Source organism: Nymphalis io, chromosome 12, assembly GCF_905147045.1.
Source record: "Nymphalis io chromosome 12, ilAglIoxx1.1, whole genome shotgun sequence".
NCBI lineage: Eukaryota > Metazoa > Arthropoda > Insecta > Lepidoptera > Nymphalidae > Nymphalis > Nymphalis io.
The window spans coordinates 8727365-8743107 of record NC_065899.1 but is presented as its reverse complement, the minus strand read 5'-3'; the positions used below and the strand labels follow the sequence as shown (position 1 = coordinate 8743107).

General features: G+C 35.9%; 1 long non-coding RNA gene across 1 annotated transcript in view; it reads right to left on the bottom strand.

The window, feature by feature from the left end:
- The window catches only part of LOC126772449 (uncharacterized), a 254732-nt gene extending 240987 nt beyond the window's left edge, over window positions 1–13745 (bottom strand). Inside the window, exon 1 of the long non-coding RNA XR_007669656.1 lies at window positions 13675–13745. This is a non-coding gene — a long non-coding RNA (uncharacterized LOC126772449). The remainder of the gene's footprint in view (window positions 1–13674) is intronic.
- Window positions 13746–15743: the final 1998 nt, after the last annotated feature.

Below are 15743 nucleotides of genomic sequence, written 5' to 3'. Positions count from 1 at the left end.
CAACGCTGCTCCAATACTATTTACCACGAGATGAAAATTGATTGAAGACTTAAAATAATTAAAATGAAATGAATAGTTTTTGTATTATCATATATTCAGTATATAGATCAGTCACATATTGTTTAATAGAATAATATCAAACTTAATAAAAGTTACGTAACTATTATTTTTTAATAACAGAGATCGAATGGAATGCAAATAACCAGCATATTTGCTGACTTGGTACGAGAGCAGCTGAGAAAACATATTTTTAATAAAATTTTAAAGCAAAAAGGTTCTATTTGATAGATAAATTTCCTATATGCGAAATGTTAGCGTAGTCTAGTTTAGTTTTCAATTTTAAGACACGTATATAAAAAAAACATTATTAAGAAATAAAATAAGGTATCTATCATTTTAAAAAAAAGTAACTAAAAACGATTAAACTTTCTTTGCTATTTTATTTAATTATAATATTGTTCTAGATATTTACGGTAGAATTACGTAGTTTTCATTTATCATCTTAATGATGATGAATGAAAACTACTAAGATTCAAATTTTGAAACTGAATAATCTCATGTCATATATGTCATCTATTTTATACGCGTGACCTTGGCAGAATATTTTGCGCTCAAATAGCGTTGATAAACACCAGAAAAGGGAAAAAAACATTTTCATTGTCAATGTAAGAATAAAACAAATCCTCACTATCTGACTCTCAATATTATCTACCTGTGCTTGTTTTTACATCATCATGTTACGGAAAACAAATGTCATCTGGTTTTAAATACGCAAAATGAGTAATTAATAAAGTCTAGAGTAGAATTATGGATGATTACGGAACGTAATTCTGTCTTCCGGTTTATAAAATATGAATATTACTTCTTATTTTTTTTTTCTTAAATAAGAGCCACCTCAGCGTATAACATTTTAAACTTAACGAAACACCAAGGTTGAATCCATTCTTTATCTCACCGAAAAGCTAGACTTAGCGGAGATCAAACCAGCCACAATCTATTTGAATAGCTGTTTCATCCTTACACATAACGAAGTCATTACCTGTATCGGGTTTGAAAAATTTGTACATATATTCAGTATGCTTAAATATAATGATAAACACAAGGTAATAAATAAGTTGTTTTTCTATTTAAATATATATTTTTTAAACATAATTCTTGTAACTATTGCTCGTCAATCTTTTACTTTTATACTTTTAATGCACGCTTATCTGTTGATATGGATATCCACATATAACGGTATTTGAAAAGTTATCAAACGCTATAATATAAAAACTACCTAAGAAGGAATAATATTACAAAAAAAGATTGGACTTACAATAATGTTATCAGGTTTGGTTGTTTTGTAAAGTGTATTTATTACTGTAATTTCATATAATTCATCTGTTATTTCATCATTTTGTTCGAATACTCATATATGTAATGTAATTAATTATTATTAGCTTAAGTAAATCAATTTGCCATTCTATGGTAGATTGTTGTGCTAAACAATTTGTACCAGCGCCGTTGTTCTAGATTCGCCGCAGTTCCCGAGTTCCTTGGTTCAAGCTCAGGTCGGTCCAATTAAAACTTTACATATTTTTCATCTTATATAATATGATTTAATATTTTTTTTATATTTATAAGAAAAGATGTAAAATAAATAAAATAAATAAAGGAATTCTTTTGAAAACATATCGCTCGTTATTACAAAATATATGAAACGAAGAAAAAGCAATTCATTTAAATTTAAGCAACTCAATACAAATCATGACACAATAGCACCTAAAGCATAATCCCTCGGAAATACATAACTTCCAAGCTATTTGAAGATTAGTAAGGTGTGTACGAGTGAGTGACGATTTTCTTAATGCCTGTTATCGGCCTTAGCAACTCATCGCTCTTAGTAACCGAGACATTTTAAATTAACGAAGAGAACTCGGGGCCCTATAAAAAACTTTATTGAATTTCATCATCGGCTGAAGACTTTATTAAATTTCACATTTCATCATAGAAATGTTCTAAACTATAAATGTAATTTCCACTTGATCCATAATGCAAGGAATGTATTAGAACCGTTTATTGATACTGCATTGATATTTAATATTATTTTTTTATAATAATAAACCTTTAAATAAATAAATAGCATTTAATTCATTCTATAATAATAATATCCTGGGACATTTGTCACACTCGGCCATCTGATCCCAAATTAAGCTTGTACAAAGCTTGTGCTATGGAAACCAGAGAACTGATATACTACATATACTACTTTTCTTTTGTAAATATATACTTATATAGATAATTACACCCAGACTCAGGACAAATATACATGTTCATGCACACAAATGTCTGTCCTGGGTGGGAATCGAACTCACAACCTTCGGCGTGAAAGGAAATCCCCCAACCACGCCAACCGGCTCGTCAAATATATATATAACTATGTTCTGTTATTCTCTTTTTGAAATCTGCCTTAGAACGTTACTGTTCTAAAAGTTAACCTTAAAATGAGCAATAAAAATAATTTAACTGCTTAATAAATACCGTGAAAGGTAACTTATTTTTATAAGGATAACTTATTATCATGCGTAATAAATACAGTTATATTCTATGACACTGAGTAAAAGGATCGAATTTATTCTCTGCAAATTAATTAATCTAAAATTTTCGTTTTATGCATAAGTTAACTAATAAAGTAAAACTGAAATCAACAATAGCAATAAAATATATAAATTATACAATTTTAAACACCTATATCCTATGAATATTTTGAAAAGAAGCCAATGGCTTCAAATTGAGGGTTTCGTACATCTACAATTAAACAACGAAATAAATGTTATCGCAATTATACTTTTACATTAATTAAAAATGTATTATATTTATTATTATTCGTCCGACATGAAACTTTTGTAACCGCATATTTTTGTGTATGCAGTACTACATAATCAATATAAGCTAATGGGTATGTTATTAATACGTTTTATTCTTGGTTATAAAAACTTGTAAAGTTAAATAGCGGCAAATTAATATTATTTTGTATTTAATAATAATTAAAAACAAACAAACATAAATCATAGAAGTCACCAACAACAAAAAATAATGTTTATTCAGCAGCCAAAATCGATAATCGCTATACCATTTAAGTGTATATAATCGAATCGAGACTCAAAATGTTACGATGACGCACTCTCCATCCATCCATCTCCATATCCATCTGTCAAAAAGTGTATAACCAAACGGACAAAGTATATCATTTGTTATTTCTACTGCTTAAACGTATACTCAGTTAATAAAAGTTATAATACCATTTACTGGGCTTATCACAACTCCTACAAAAAATGTGATATGTCCCATGTGCCTGTTATTACACTGCCTCACTCACCCTTCAAACCAGAATATAACAATACTAAGTACCACTGTTTTGCGGTAGAATATCTGATGGGTGAGTGGTACCTACCCAGACTTGCACAAAGCCCTACCACCGGTAGAAAATCGAAATTGTAAACGTATCTCGCTTAGCATAATAAGGTAGGCGAGAGCACCTGTGCCTTGTCCGTGATCAGGAAGGATAATCAGTTCAGTAAGTATTTATTAAAAACGGAATATTGTAAAATACCGCTTTCATATATTTTTCATGAACGACTTAAAGGTTTAGGTTATCGGCTGATAATATTAAATTTTTTACTTATTTAGTCCACAAAACTGACTATAATTGTATTCACTAGATACATAAACTAATAATAATTTAGGTTTATATTCAACAAAACATCAACTTTTATTAAAAAAAAATAACAAAATATTATGAACACGTGTATGTTTGTCATTTATATATAGTTGTAATATTATCACAAAAATACCTATAGTATCTTGAAATCAATTCGCGAGAGAAAGCATTCTATAGAGCGGACTAAATTAACCATGGTTACTTCTAGTATGAGGCAAACAAAGTCTTCCGATTTTTAAAGCGACTACGTTCATGAGGTACTACGAACTTTAACATAAATTCCTAAATAGATAATCGACCATGATACCAAAGGCATTCTTTTAAACAGAAAATATATTCCGTACCTAAATATGCGATAAATTTTTTTTTTATTTAGTGTGTCACACTAATACACACAGCGTACAACTTCTTTTATATCGCACGTCGCACTACACAACATGTAGTATTAAAATACGGCCATACATACGTCGTATCCCTTAAATGTCTCTAAGATTGCGAAAACAAACAACTCTTGTGAGTTCATCTTGACCGCTTGGAGACCTCACAATAAAATTACTTACTGATATTATTGTTTCCGAGCCTCGATATAAATTATATCTCATAACTCTCGCCAATGGAATGTGCTTTTGAGATACATTCACATTTGAACATTTTTTTTAAATATTTACGGGGTTCGTTCCACCAAGACCATTACATTAATAAAACTCATAATTAATATTATAAAATTTTAATTATAAAATGTACAACATCAAAATCAGGGGTTGGGCCGTTGATAGTATCTGGTCAATAGTAATTAAACAACAGTTCCTCGGTTGAGTCCACCGAAAAATATTATATTACTTCGTAATGCAGTATAAAAAGTATATATAAAATTAAAGAAAAAATAAACACTCCCTGTGATCAAAACAACTTATTACCTATCTTGCATAAACATAAAGAAGGTCCTAAGAATGCCCTAGATACATACCTGTATCTAGGGCATTCTTAGGACCAAAGAAAAATAAGTTAATAAAACCAAGCAATAACCCAGACAATTGAGATTATTAAAGTTTAAAAAGTGTCAAACCATGGAAAATTATTGCTTAATTAGCAATAATATAATATTAGAAAGCTAGAACTATATTTAAATTAATGAAACAAAGCTTTTAAGCAATTCGAATCACAGTAGGATTCGACCCAGGTCACTTAGTACATTGACAAAGTTTATGTTCAGTTTTTGAATAAAATATTAAGAAATTGATAAAAATAAATATTGAACCACGTGATATATTGACCATTGAATGTAATTTATGTATCAACTCACCTCAGGAGTGTTTAAATATGTAGAAATAAGGCAATATATGACTTATATTGCACGTGGCACGGTTTTGATACAAAGACTGGAATTAAACGAAGAATCGATTAAATACTACTCAAATAACAAATAATATGCCTTGACTAAACGAATATAATGAGTTTTACTTACGTTTACGTTACGTTTATGTTATAATTACGTTTGGTAACCCGAAACCTCTCAACCTCTCATATAAGTTTTACAAAGTAGATGACGTAGGTAACCCTCCGTTAATATAATTTTGTATATAATATGAAACGAATTTCGAAACCAATATACGATATGTACAAACAATATATTCAATGCCAATAATCCACTACATTCAACGAATAAACTTACAAAAAGGAATATATTTAATCGTTTAAAACTGACAGGCGTCGGTAAGCCACCGGCGCCTGCTCAACGATCAAAAGGACCCGAACATCGTAGTGCTGCCATCTCTCAAACCGCACAGATAATAAATGTCGAAAAAATGAATGCCGATTTGATAACCGTAATTTATTTTATAAACCGATTAGGTTAGGTAAAATAAATACAATATTTTAATAAAAATTAAAATATTGAAAAATTAAAATTTTTAGGTTTACAATATACCTATCGGTACGGGGTATATCATTGTTTTAGAATTAGCGCATCGATATCACGTCACCGATTGAAGGTCATGTTTCATGTCACTTTTATTTTCACATGTAACACTTATCTACAAATATTATAAAATTTACTTTAAGGTGGTTTAAAATACAATATTATTTACATTTATTACATTTCATTCATTCATTTCAATATGATTATTTTTCATTCGGTATTTTTTATTTGACAAGTTCAAACCCACCTTTACACCCACGATATATACGAATAACGTCTAAAAATATTTCTGATAATTTGTCTAAACGACTCGTCCCAGTGCGATATTCTTTCATGAAATAAAATCAGAAGCGCGTTCAATAATATATAACTTGATCTGAAAACGGCTTTCACTTTAGATAATATGGTAAGGGTTTCAACACTCATTTATTTCGGTGTGTTTTAATTTCCTCATAATTCTTTTATTATTCTTCACTCATTGCTCGTAAAAAACATTCATGGACCGTTTTGTAACGTTTGGTTTAAAAGTATAAGCAGAACAATACATCAAAAACAGTTTTAATCTTAAAGCTTTATAAACATATAATATACTATATCTTTTAGAATACAATAGACTTCCGAAGTACACGCGGTGAAATGAGGTAATCATATAGCAACGTACCTATTGTAGCAAGTTTTGAAACTCAAGCTTTAGCTTGTATGTAGAACGGAATTATTCTAGAGCGGTCTTATGGGCGGTGATAGTCACTTTCCATCAGAAGTGCCTCCTGAGCAAACTGCCCCCCTTTTACATAAAAAATAATTATATTATACAGTAAAAGAGAGACTAATCAAAATGGAGGTAACGTTAAAAACGGACTGAATCTTATTTTATTCGAATTAGAATAACCCTTTACTAAAATTCTGAAAGTTTCTTAATTGATACCATCTCATAATTTCGTTACTGCCTCGTCGTTTCAACAGAGCTCGTCGTCGAGCGTCTTTTACATTCAGTGAGACCTGGTTTGAAAACTCACTTCTAGTTTTCAGTGAGACCCGATAAATCTGTGACTTAACGTTGCGCCATTCAATATGAGAAATTGACATTGCGGTCGAACTTTGACGGCATATCTCGCTATTTGGTGCGATGGCGTGGTCGCCAGTGTCTCGCTTAAATTATATTTATGCAAGTGAATTAACATTATATCAAGATAATTGCCTCAGTTTGGATATATTTAGTACCGTCATTGGGATTATGTTTCATTAGGGGACAATCGTTACTTTCATTACATTGTTTACGTTTAGTATTAAGAAACAAGTCTAGGGGGAAATAGAGGCATAATGAAAGGATATGCTTCATAGTCTCATAAAGTATAATTTACTCCAAACAAGGCTACCGTAACCGTAACAGCCTGTGAATGTCCCACTGCTGGGCTAAAGGCCTCCTCTCCTCTTTTTGAGGAGAAGGTTTGGAGCTTATTCCATCACGCTGCTCCAATGCGGGTTGGTGGAATACACATGTGGCAGAATTTCAGTGAAATTAGACACATGCAGGTTTCCTCACGATGTTTTCCTTCACCGTAAAGCACGAGATGAATTATAATCACAAATTAAGCACATGAAAATTCAGAGGTGCTTGCCCGGGTTTGAACGCACGATCATCGGTTGAGATTCACATGTTCTTACCACTGGGCCATCTCGGCTCTAAACAAGGCTATAAATCATTAATTGAATATAATAATAATAGTCTATCAATACTGTTCTGGTATCAATGAGCAGCCTCGTACTATCTAGATCAAGTATCGTATTAATGGTATTGTTGTAACCTTAGCAATAATAGTATCGCTATTGGCAGCCAGTGTCATTATATGTATGACTCGTTTCAAAGTCAATAATATTTATAAGAAAAATATAGTTTTGCTACTGTATCATCTACAGGCTTAAAAATATAAACAATAGTCATATTAATTGTTCTGTAATGAATACCGTAACCGTAACAGCCTGTGAATGTCCCACTGCTGGGCTAAAGGCCTCCTCTCCTCTTTTTGACGAGAAGGTTTGGAGCTTATTCCACCACGCTGCTCCAATGCGAGTTGGTAGAATACACATGTGGCAGAATTTCAGTGAAATTAGACACATGTAGGTTTCCTCACGATGTTTTCCTTCACCGTAAAGCACGAGATGAATTATAATCACAAATTAAGCACATGAAAATTCAGTGGTGCTTGCCCGGGTTTGAACCCACGATCATCGGTTAAGATTCACGCGTTCTTACCACTGGGCCATCTCTGTAATGAATAGAGTTTTCAAAATACTTGACAAAATATATTTATGAAATATTTGCATTGTAATTCTTATTCTGTCATCTCATTGGTTTATTATTTGCAATGCTAAAATATTTAAATCGTATTTTTGTTAACATACATCTACGCTACAGTAATAAACACCTTGTAAGTTATTATTAGTTTCTATAAATTTAATATAATCCTTATAAAAACTTTAAAATTTTTAGGATTATATGGATCGGTTGAAGTTGTATATATTGCTTAACATACCTTTTTAATGGTTAAATCTTCATCGGGGAAGCGCCAATAAAAAAAAAAGTTTACTGTATCTACAACTGTTCAGTAAGTGCCCAATGCTATAGCAGACAGTGTAACAATCTCGTGCTTCGGATAGCACGTAAAGCGTTTAGTTCTGCACCTAACCGCAGACTACTCCTGCGCATGCGCATACATTTTCTTACTTTAATATCTCTAGCAATCAATACGAGCCGTATTTAAGATTTACTGTCGTGGTCGAAATCTTTCTCATTATTGATTTCGCTCACGGTAACATTTAGCATGTTTTATTATATTTCATAACAAACTTCGGAGATTTTAAAATGAATTTGATAGCACAAAGTATATCCTATAAATGAAAAGATTTGTTATATGAACTCAGTATTTTCTTTACTTGTATTGTTTTATCTACTAATATTAATATCCTGGGACATTATTCACACACGGCCATCTGATCCCAAATTAAGCAGACCTTGTACTATGGAAACCTGACAACTGATATACTACATATATTACTTTTCGTTTTGTAAATACATACTTATATGGTTAATTACACCCAGAATCAGGACAAACAGAAATGTTCATGTACACAAATGTCTGTCGTGGGTGGGAATCGAACCCACAACCTTAGGTGTGAAAGGCCTCTACCAAACACCAAAAGTATGTACCAACTACCCGTTGGCGTGGTCGTCGTTTATCTACCTAAGTACGCTCAATGAATGGATATCCTTATATAGCAACCGTAACAATAAACACATATAAATGTAGTCAGATCCGAAAGTTTGTTTAGGAATTACCTAACAGGCTTTGGGCTACAGCCCTTGGTCCTTTTTTTAATGTCCTTTGGTATGTAAGGAAAAATTTATGATTAATATTTGAAATGTCAGTCTTATTATGAGCTTATTTAAAATTCAATATACTAAAATGAAATTTTTAAAGAAATTTCTTGATTACAATGTCGTAGGTATTTAATAATAATATGATCGTATTATTTTATTGGTTTAATCGTTTTTTAAGTTATTTAGACTTTAAAATAAATATTTCAATTATTTCTTAATTGTTACCGACTTTATAAAAGTGACTTTAGTAGAGTAGTTTGCATTTTTTAAAACAATTTCAGCAAGTAATTAATTAAATTTACATCACAATCTAATCATATCACGTTCACATCACACACATCGTTTTTTGTGTATCTATTACGGTTTTGTCAGCGTTCTCTTAGAAACCAAAGCGCTGACAATTTCCGCTATATCTATCTTATCCGCATATCAAAAATATACAATATACATACATTTTGACAGTCGCTCCGGGTCACACTTGGCACAAAGGTTGTCCATTGCCATACAACGCGGAAATGCGGCCTGCATTATGGGCAGCTTTGCGTCGGGTTGGAATCGGGAGGGACTATTTTAAAATTTTACTAAAATAATAAAAATTAATAATCTAAATTTAAATCAAATCCTATGTAATGATCATGATTTCTGTAATATAAAAGAAAAGTAATATTGTAATCATATACATACATACTACACAGCCCTATGTCCGTCCCGAAACAGTTCATATGAAAGTTTTTATGAATCAGTATAAAAAATTAAACATCTTTATAATCTATACTAATATTATAAATTCGAAAGTAAATCTGTCTGTTCCGCTTTCACGGCTAAACCAGTGAACCAATTTTAATGAAATTTGCTATGAACATTTCTTGGTTCCCAAGAAAGGATATAGATTACTTTTCATATCTTAAGCCAACAACCATCATAACATGAGCGGAGGCGCTGGCGGAAACCCACCCAGAAAATAGTAAAAGGAGACAATTAGGTATATCATTCAGAACGAAAATATATGAATATTTTGCACAATTCAACAGGACATTATAATGATGAGTTTGAAATGTTCGTGTTGTACGCTTTATAACAACAAATTTACAATTATATCTATAAAATAATAACTGCCTCGTTGGTCTAGTGGCTTCAATCCAAATCCAAAGCTTCAAGCTGGTACTTAGCAGAGCCGTCCCATGAATGATGATGATAGCTTGATATATGGTCAGAAGCTGTTCTGGTGTGAAGTACTGTTTGACCTTATTGAGGATACCAAGTTTTTTGCCAGCAGTTTTAGCTTTGGATTCAATGCATTGCCCAAAGTTGAGTTTGGATGTTAAGGTAACTCCTAGAAGGTTAATACTGTCGGTGTTGGTTACAGATACATTTCGGAAAGTCGGAGTCAGGGAGAATGGACTCCTCTTGGCGGTGAACAAACATGCTTGAGTCTTGGTAGGATTAAATTTGACTTGATTATCGTCACCCCAATCTGATACCTCTTCCAATATCAAATTGATGCGTTCTACCAACGCCTCTCTGTGCTCAAGAGTTTCTGTTGCATTCGCTCGAGGACCGGATTCGGTCTACGTCAAAGATACCGGGTTTCAGCATATATGCAGCAGGAAGAGTGGACCGTCGTGCCGGTTGGTGACCGGTAGGTGGGGTCCTGGCGGCCACTTCCGGGGGGGTTCGGGGGCCCTTCCGTCCGGCGGGTCAGTGTATTTTTCCTTTTGGCAACCACTTGGGGAAACACGCCTCCACACTTTGCCCATCCCTATCGTGGCAATACGTCGCTCGCTTCACGTCTCTTTTCCATTTTATTTTTCCCAAATGGCACAACAAAACGGAAATAACGGTCGTACAGCGGTGCACACCCCCACCATACCCTCGCTGTTTGAGGTCGAGTTCTCTAACATCCGTGGACTCCATACTAACCTCAACGCTGTCCACCACCATCTCGAGACAGCACGGCCAGCAATGTTGTTTCTCACGGAGACACAAATACTCCGTCCTGCCGATACCAGCTACCTTAATTATCCCGGCTACACGCTTGAAGAATCCTTCAAAGCGAAAGCCGGAGTATGCTTGTTCGTCAGGACGGATGTTTGCTGTCACCGACTGCGCTGCTTGGAGGACCCCTCCTTCTCCATGTTGGTGGTACGTGTGGACCTGGTTCGTCAGAGCCGAGTCTACGTGTGCCTCTACAGGTCCCACAATGGTGACTTGGAGACAAGCCGATTATTTGACCATCTTAGTCGGGTGGCAGATGCTGCGCAAGAGCAATTTCGTAACGCGGAATTGGTGTTTTTGGGGGATTTTAATGCTCACCACGAATCCTGGTTGAAATCCCTCAAAATTGACCATGCTGGAAGGACTGCTCATGCTTTTGCTCTCACACATGAGTTGACCCAACTGGTTGATCAGCCCACCAGGATCGCAGACATTGATGGGCAAGCACCTTCTCTACTGGACCTTCTGCTGACTTCTCACCCGGTGGAATATCAGGTTGTGGTTCAGGCTCCTCTTGGCTCTTCGGATCACAGCCTTATATCTACCAGAGTGCCACAGGCCAAGCTGCCGCCACTAGCGGTATGCAAACGTCGCGACTATAAGTCGGCGGATTGGGACGGTATGCACGATTACTATGCGTCGGTCCCTTGGAAGGAACGTTGCTTCAGTGGGAATGACCCGACAGCTAGTACCGCTGCTGTTGCTGGCGAGATCATGTTGGGAATGGAATACTACATTCCTAGCTCAGATCTCGTCAGTAGAAGTACGCGTAACCTTTGGGTCACTCGTGAATGTGCCGATGCTGTATCATCTAAGCAGGCGGCATATCGCGCGTGGATCAACGGCTGCATTAGCGGGGCATCTAACATTGACTCACTGAAAGCAAACTATAATAAAAATTCCAAGTCCTGTAGAAAGGCATACACGAGAGCATCCGCTCTCGTGTATGCCTGTGCATCCGCACAGCGCATTGTACAGATTGGTCATGACCTTGTTTCGCATCCTAGGGGCTCCCATAGCTTCTGGCGTCTGACCAAGTCTGTGCAAAACAATTTCTGCCAACCTTCGCTGCCACCGCTCAGAAATCCGGACGGATCGCTAGCTCACAGTCCGCAAGAGCAAGCTGATCTCCTGGCTAAACTCTTTGCCGACAATTCCGTCATCGATGATTGTAGTGCACTGCCACCTACAATACCTTCATATGGCCATAAGATGCCTGACATTAAAATCAGGCAACGTGATTTGCGTGCGGAGCTGCAATCACTTGATGTACGGAAAGCTAGCGGTCCCGATGGAATACCAGCCATAGTGCTGAAGAAGTGCGCAGCGGAGCTGTCTCCTGTGTTAACGCGCCTGTTCCAACTTTCTCTCTTTTCGGGATGTGTGCCGGAGGCTTGGAAAAGAGCTTATGTGCAAGCGGTTCCCAAAAAAGGGGATCGGTCTGACCCGGCAAATTATCGGCCAATAGCTATCACCACAGTACTTTGTAAGGTGATGGAACGGATTTTAAACAACCAACTGATCCATTACCTAGAAGATCACTGTTTAATTTATGATCGTCAATACGGGTTTCGACCAAACGGTCCACAGGTGATCTTCTAGCGTACGTAACGCACCTCTGGGGTGAAGCTATCGAAAAAGCATGGAGAATCGTTGGTTGTCAGCCTCAATATCTCCAAGGCTTTCGACAGGGTCTGGCACAGAAGTTTTCTCTCCAAGCTGTCGGCATATGGTCTGCCTGCTCAGCTATGCACCTGGATTGCCAGCTTCCTACACAAGCGTAGCCTTCGTGTTTTAGTTTATGGTTGCGCTTCACAATTTTATGTAGTGAATGCTGGGGTTCCCCTAGGGATCTGTGCTATCTCCCACACTGTTTCTTTTGCATATCAATGATATGCTCTCTCTTGGGAACATACATTGCTATGCAGACGATAGTACAGTGCATGGTGGATACCACGGACGCGCAGTGGCTGGGCGAGCGGAAATTGAGGAGAGGCGGAAGAATCTTGTCATTGAACTCGATAGGACGTTAGAGCTCATCGCCAAATGGGGCTATGATAATCTTGTTGAGTTTAATGCCAAGAAAACACAGGTATGCGCTCTCACGGCGAAAAAGTCAACATTTTCCCCTCTTCCCTCCCTCTGTGGTACTCCCCTGGTGATGCAAAGCAAAATCGCCATGCTGGGGATTGACGTTCGCTGCGACCTTAGTCCAAGGGATTACATCGAGGCTGTTATAAAAACAGCTTCACGGAAACTCGGAGTTCTGAACTGAAGGTGCGGCGCTTTTTCACGCCACAACAACTGTGCCTGCTGTACAAAACACAAGTACGGTCTTGCGTGGAATATTGCTCGCACCTTTGGGATGGCTCCGCTAAGTACCTACTGGAGGCCTTGGACCGGTTGCAGCGACGTGCCGTACGCATTATTGGCGACGTAAAGGTCACAAACACCCTTGAACCTTTACAATTGCGTCGTGAGATAGCAGCACTGAGCGCTTTCTATCGACTGTATCACGGCGAGTGCTCTCGAGTGGTTCTCGATGTCACCGCCTAACTGTGACATCAATTTCATCGCGAACAAAGAAATTTGGCAACTCCTTTCTTTGTCGCACTTCCAAAAAATGGAATTCCTTACCAGCTCACGTGTTCCCCTCCTCTTACAACCCGGGTTCCTTCAAACGAGGCGTGAAGAGGCATCTTGCGGGCCGGCAAGGCGAAGGCGGCTAGTGCAGAACATTTTTCCCGTCTGTACTGGCCGTCGTCGCGTTTGGAATCTACTACCACTTACCATCAGGTGGAGTAGAGTCATTTGCCCTCCCGGCGAATATATAAAAAAAAAATGTAAGACCGCAGACCCGGAGGTCCTGGGTTCGATTCCCAGGTCGGGCCAATAAAAAGTTATTGGGTTTTTCTGTCAGAAAATTCTCAGTAGATATTTCCCTTTATTTTAGGAGTACAGTTAATAGTGTCTTCCAACAAATAAAACAAAATAATGCAATGTTACTACTTTTAAGAACATTCAAGAAATTACAAATACACTATATACAAATTTTTGCGAATTGTAAAAATTAGTATATACTTTTAACACGCGGGTGAAGCCGCGGACGAAAACTTGTATCAAATAATTTTTAAGAAATTTCAACTGTTTCTTATTAAATGATTATGAAATCTAATATCAAAATTCACGTCCCAAAAATTTTACTATTAAATAAAAAATATCAAATTATTTTTCGTAAAATAAAGGGGTTCTATTTTATGTTAAAATGTAATATAAAATGTTATAGTCCCTTATCGTCAAAGGCGAAAGTCGATTTCACTCAACGCGTGATACAATCCGTATTGACAGGGTTTGTCAGGACAGGAATTTGTCCCCAATTCTATACCTGCTTATTTACATCAGATAATGGAAATGAATGGAGTCAACATTTGTACAAAGTGTGTACTTATTCTTAGTAGAAATATTGAATTTCTCTTAAACAGCAAGCATTTGATGTATAAATAAAATTGTATTGCAAATGTAGATATGATGTGAGGGATTAAAAATAACTTTTATTAATTACTTTCCACTTAAAATAATATTATAACTTTGTAATTACGTTATAATTTATCTGGCTTAAGGCGAAAATTTAATTTTATTTAAATACTGAAATGTTGTATATTTACTTTTATATAATAACACAAAGCTACAGTCATAAAATTGTTTAAGAAAAGAAATATTTTATATTGAATTTGGCCTATTTGCTCGATACAAAAGATTAGAAAACACTGATTTTATACTGTTTTTTTACATAAGTTAACATTACCTGTCCATGCCGTTTTTAGTCTAAACCAAAGGCAAAATCAGTTATGCCGGACTGAAGAACCTTCCCACATAACTCAGTTAAGCTGCGAGGAAAAATATAAAATTTTATCCCGCTTCAGCTTAGAATGGAATTTTCATAAGCGCCTATTACTACTACTATGATGCTGTAAATATTCATATACTTAAAGGAACATACTTATACGATGTGCAAAAAAGAAATTGATAAAGACTGCCAGAGCCAAAACCTTTATTCAATATAAGAAGCATCACACTTACTTATCTACCACTGTAGTATAGAAAAGTGCTTCTTTAACTGACAAAGACGATGTCCTCTTAACCAATTACTTTCGTAGCGCATTCTCAAGGGCACTTGCCATTACAGCGCTATATATATAGTACACAAGTGTATATTCGCAAACACACCTGTAATCTCTCTATTTCTTCAGTCTCATAATCCGATAGGACGATGACTCCGACACGACCGGTACGAGTTCAGGCGCAGGATAAACGGCTTTATGTATTTCTGCGGGGGGAATATACACATTTCCAACTTTTTACTCAAGATTTTTTTTGACGTAAAAACCTAATAACTTTTTATTAGCTGAACCCGGGGCTTAAGCCCTGAGGACTTTAGGATCTACGGCCTAATAAGCTTCCCACTATATTATAAGGTCGTTAGCCACTTATTTTTCTCGCTAGGAAAACGCGTTTATACTTTTCCCCCGCGTGTAGTTGCCGGCGAGTCCCACAAACAGGCGTCGGGCATAAAAAAACTAGCAGTACCTCTTCCTTCTCTTCGAAAGACGTCAGGGGTCACTTGCGCATACTACCACTGACACGACGGTGGTAGGCCCGCAAGGTCGTTAACCGCTAGACCAACACATGATAGTGAAATTTTAAATATTTATTATACTGAATTTTTAAACAAGTAAAAAATCAAAGATTTG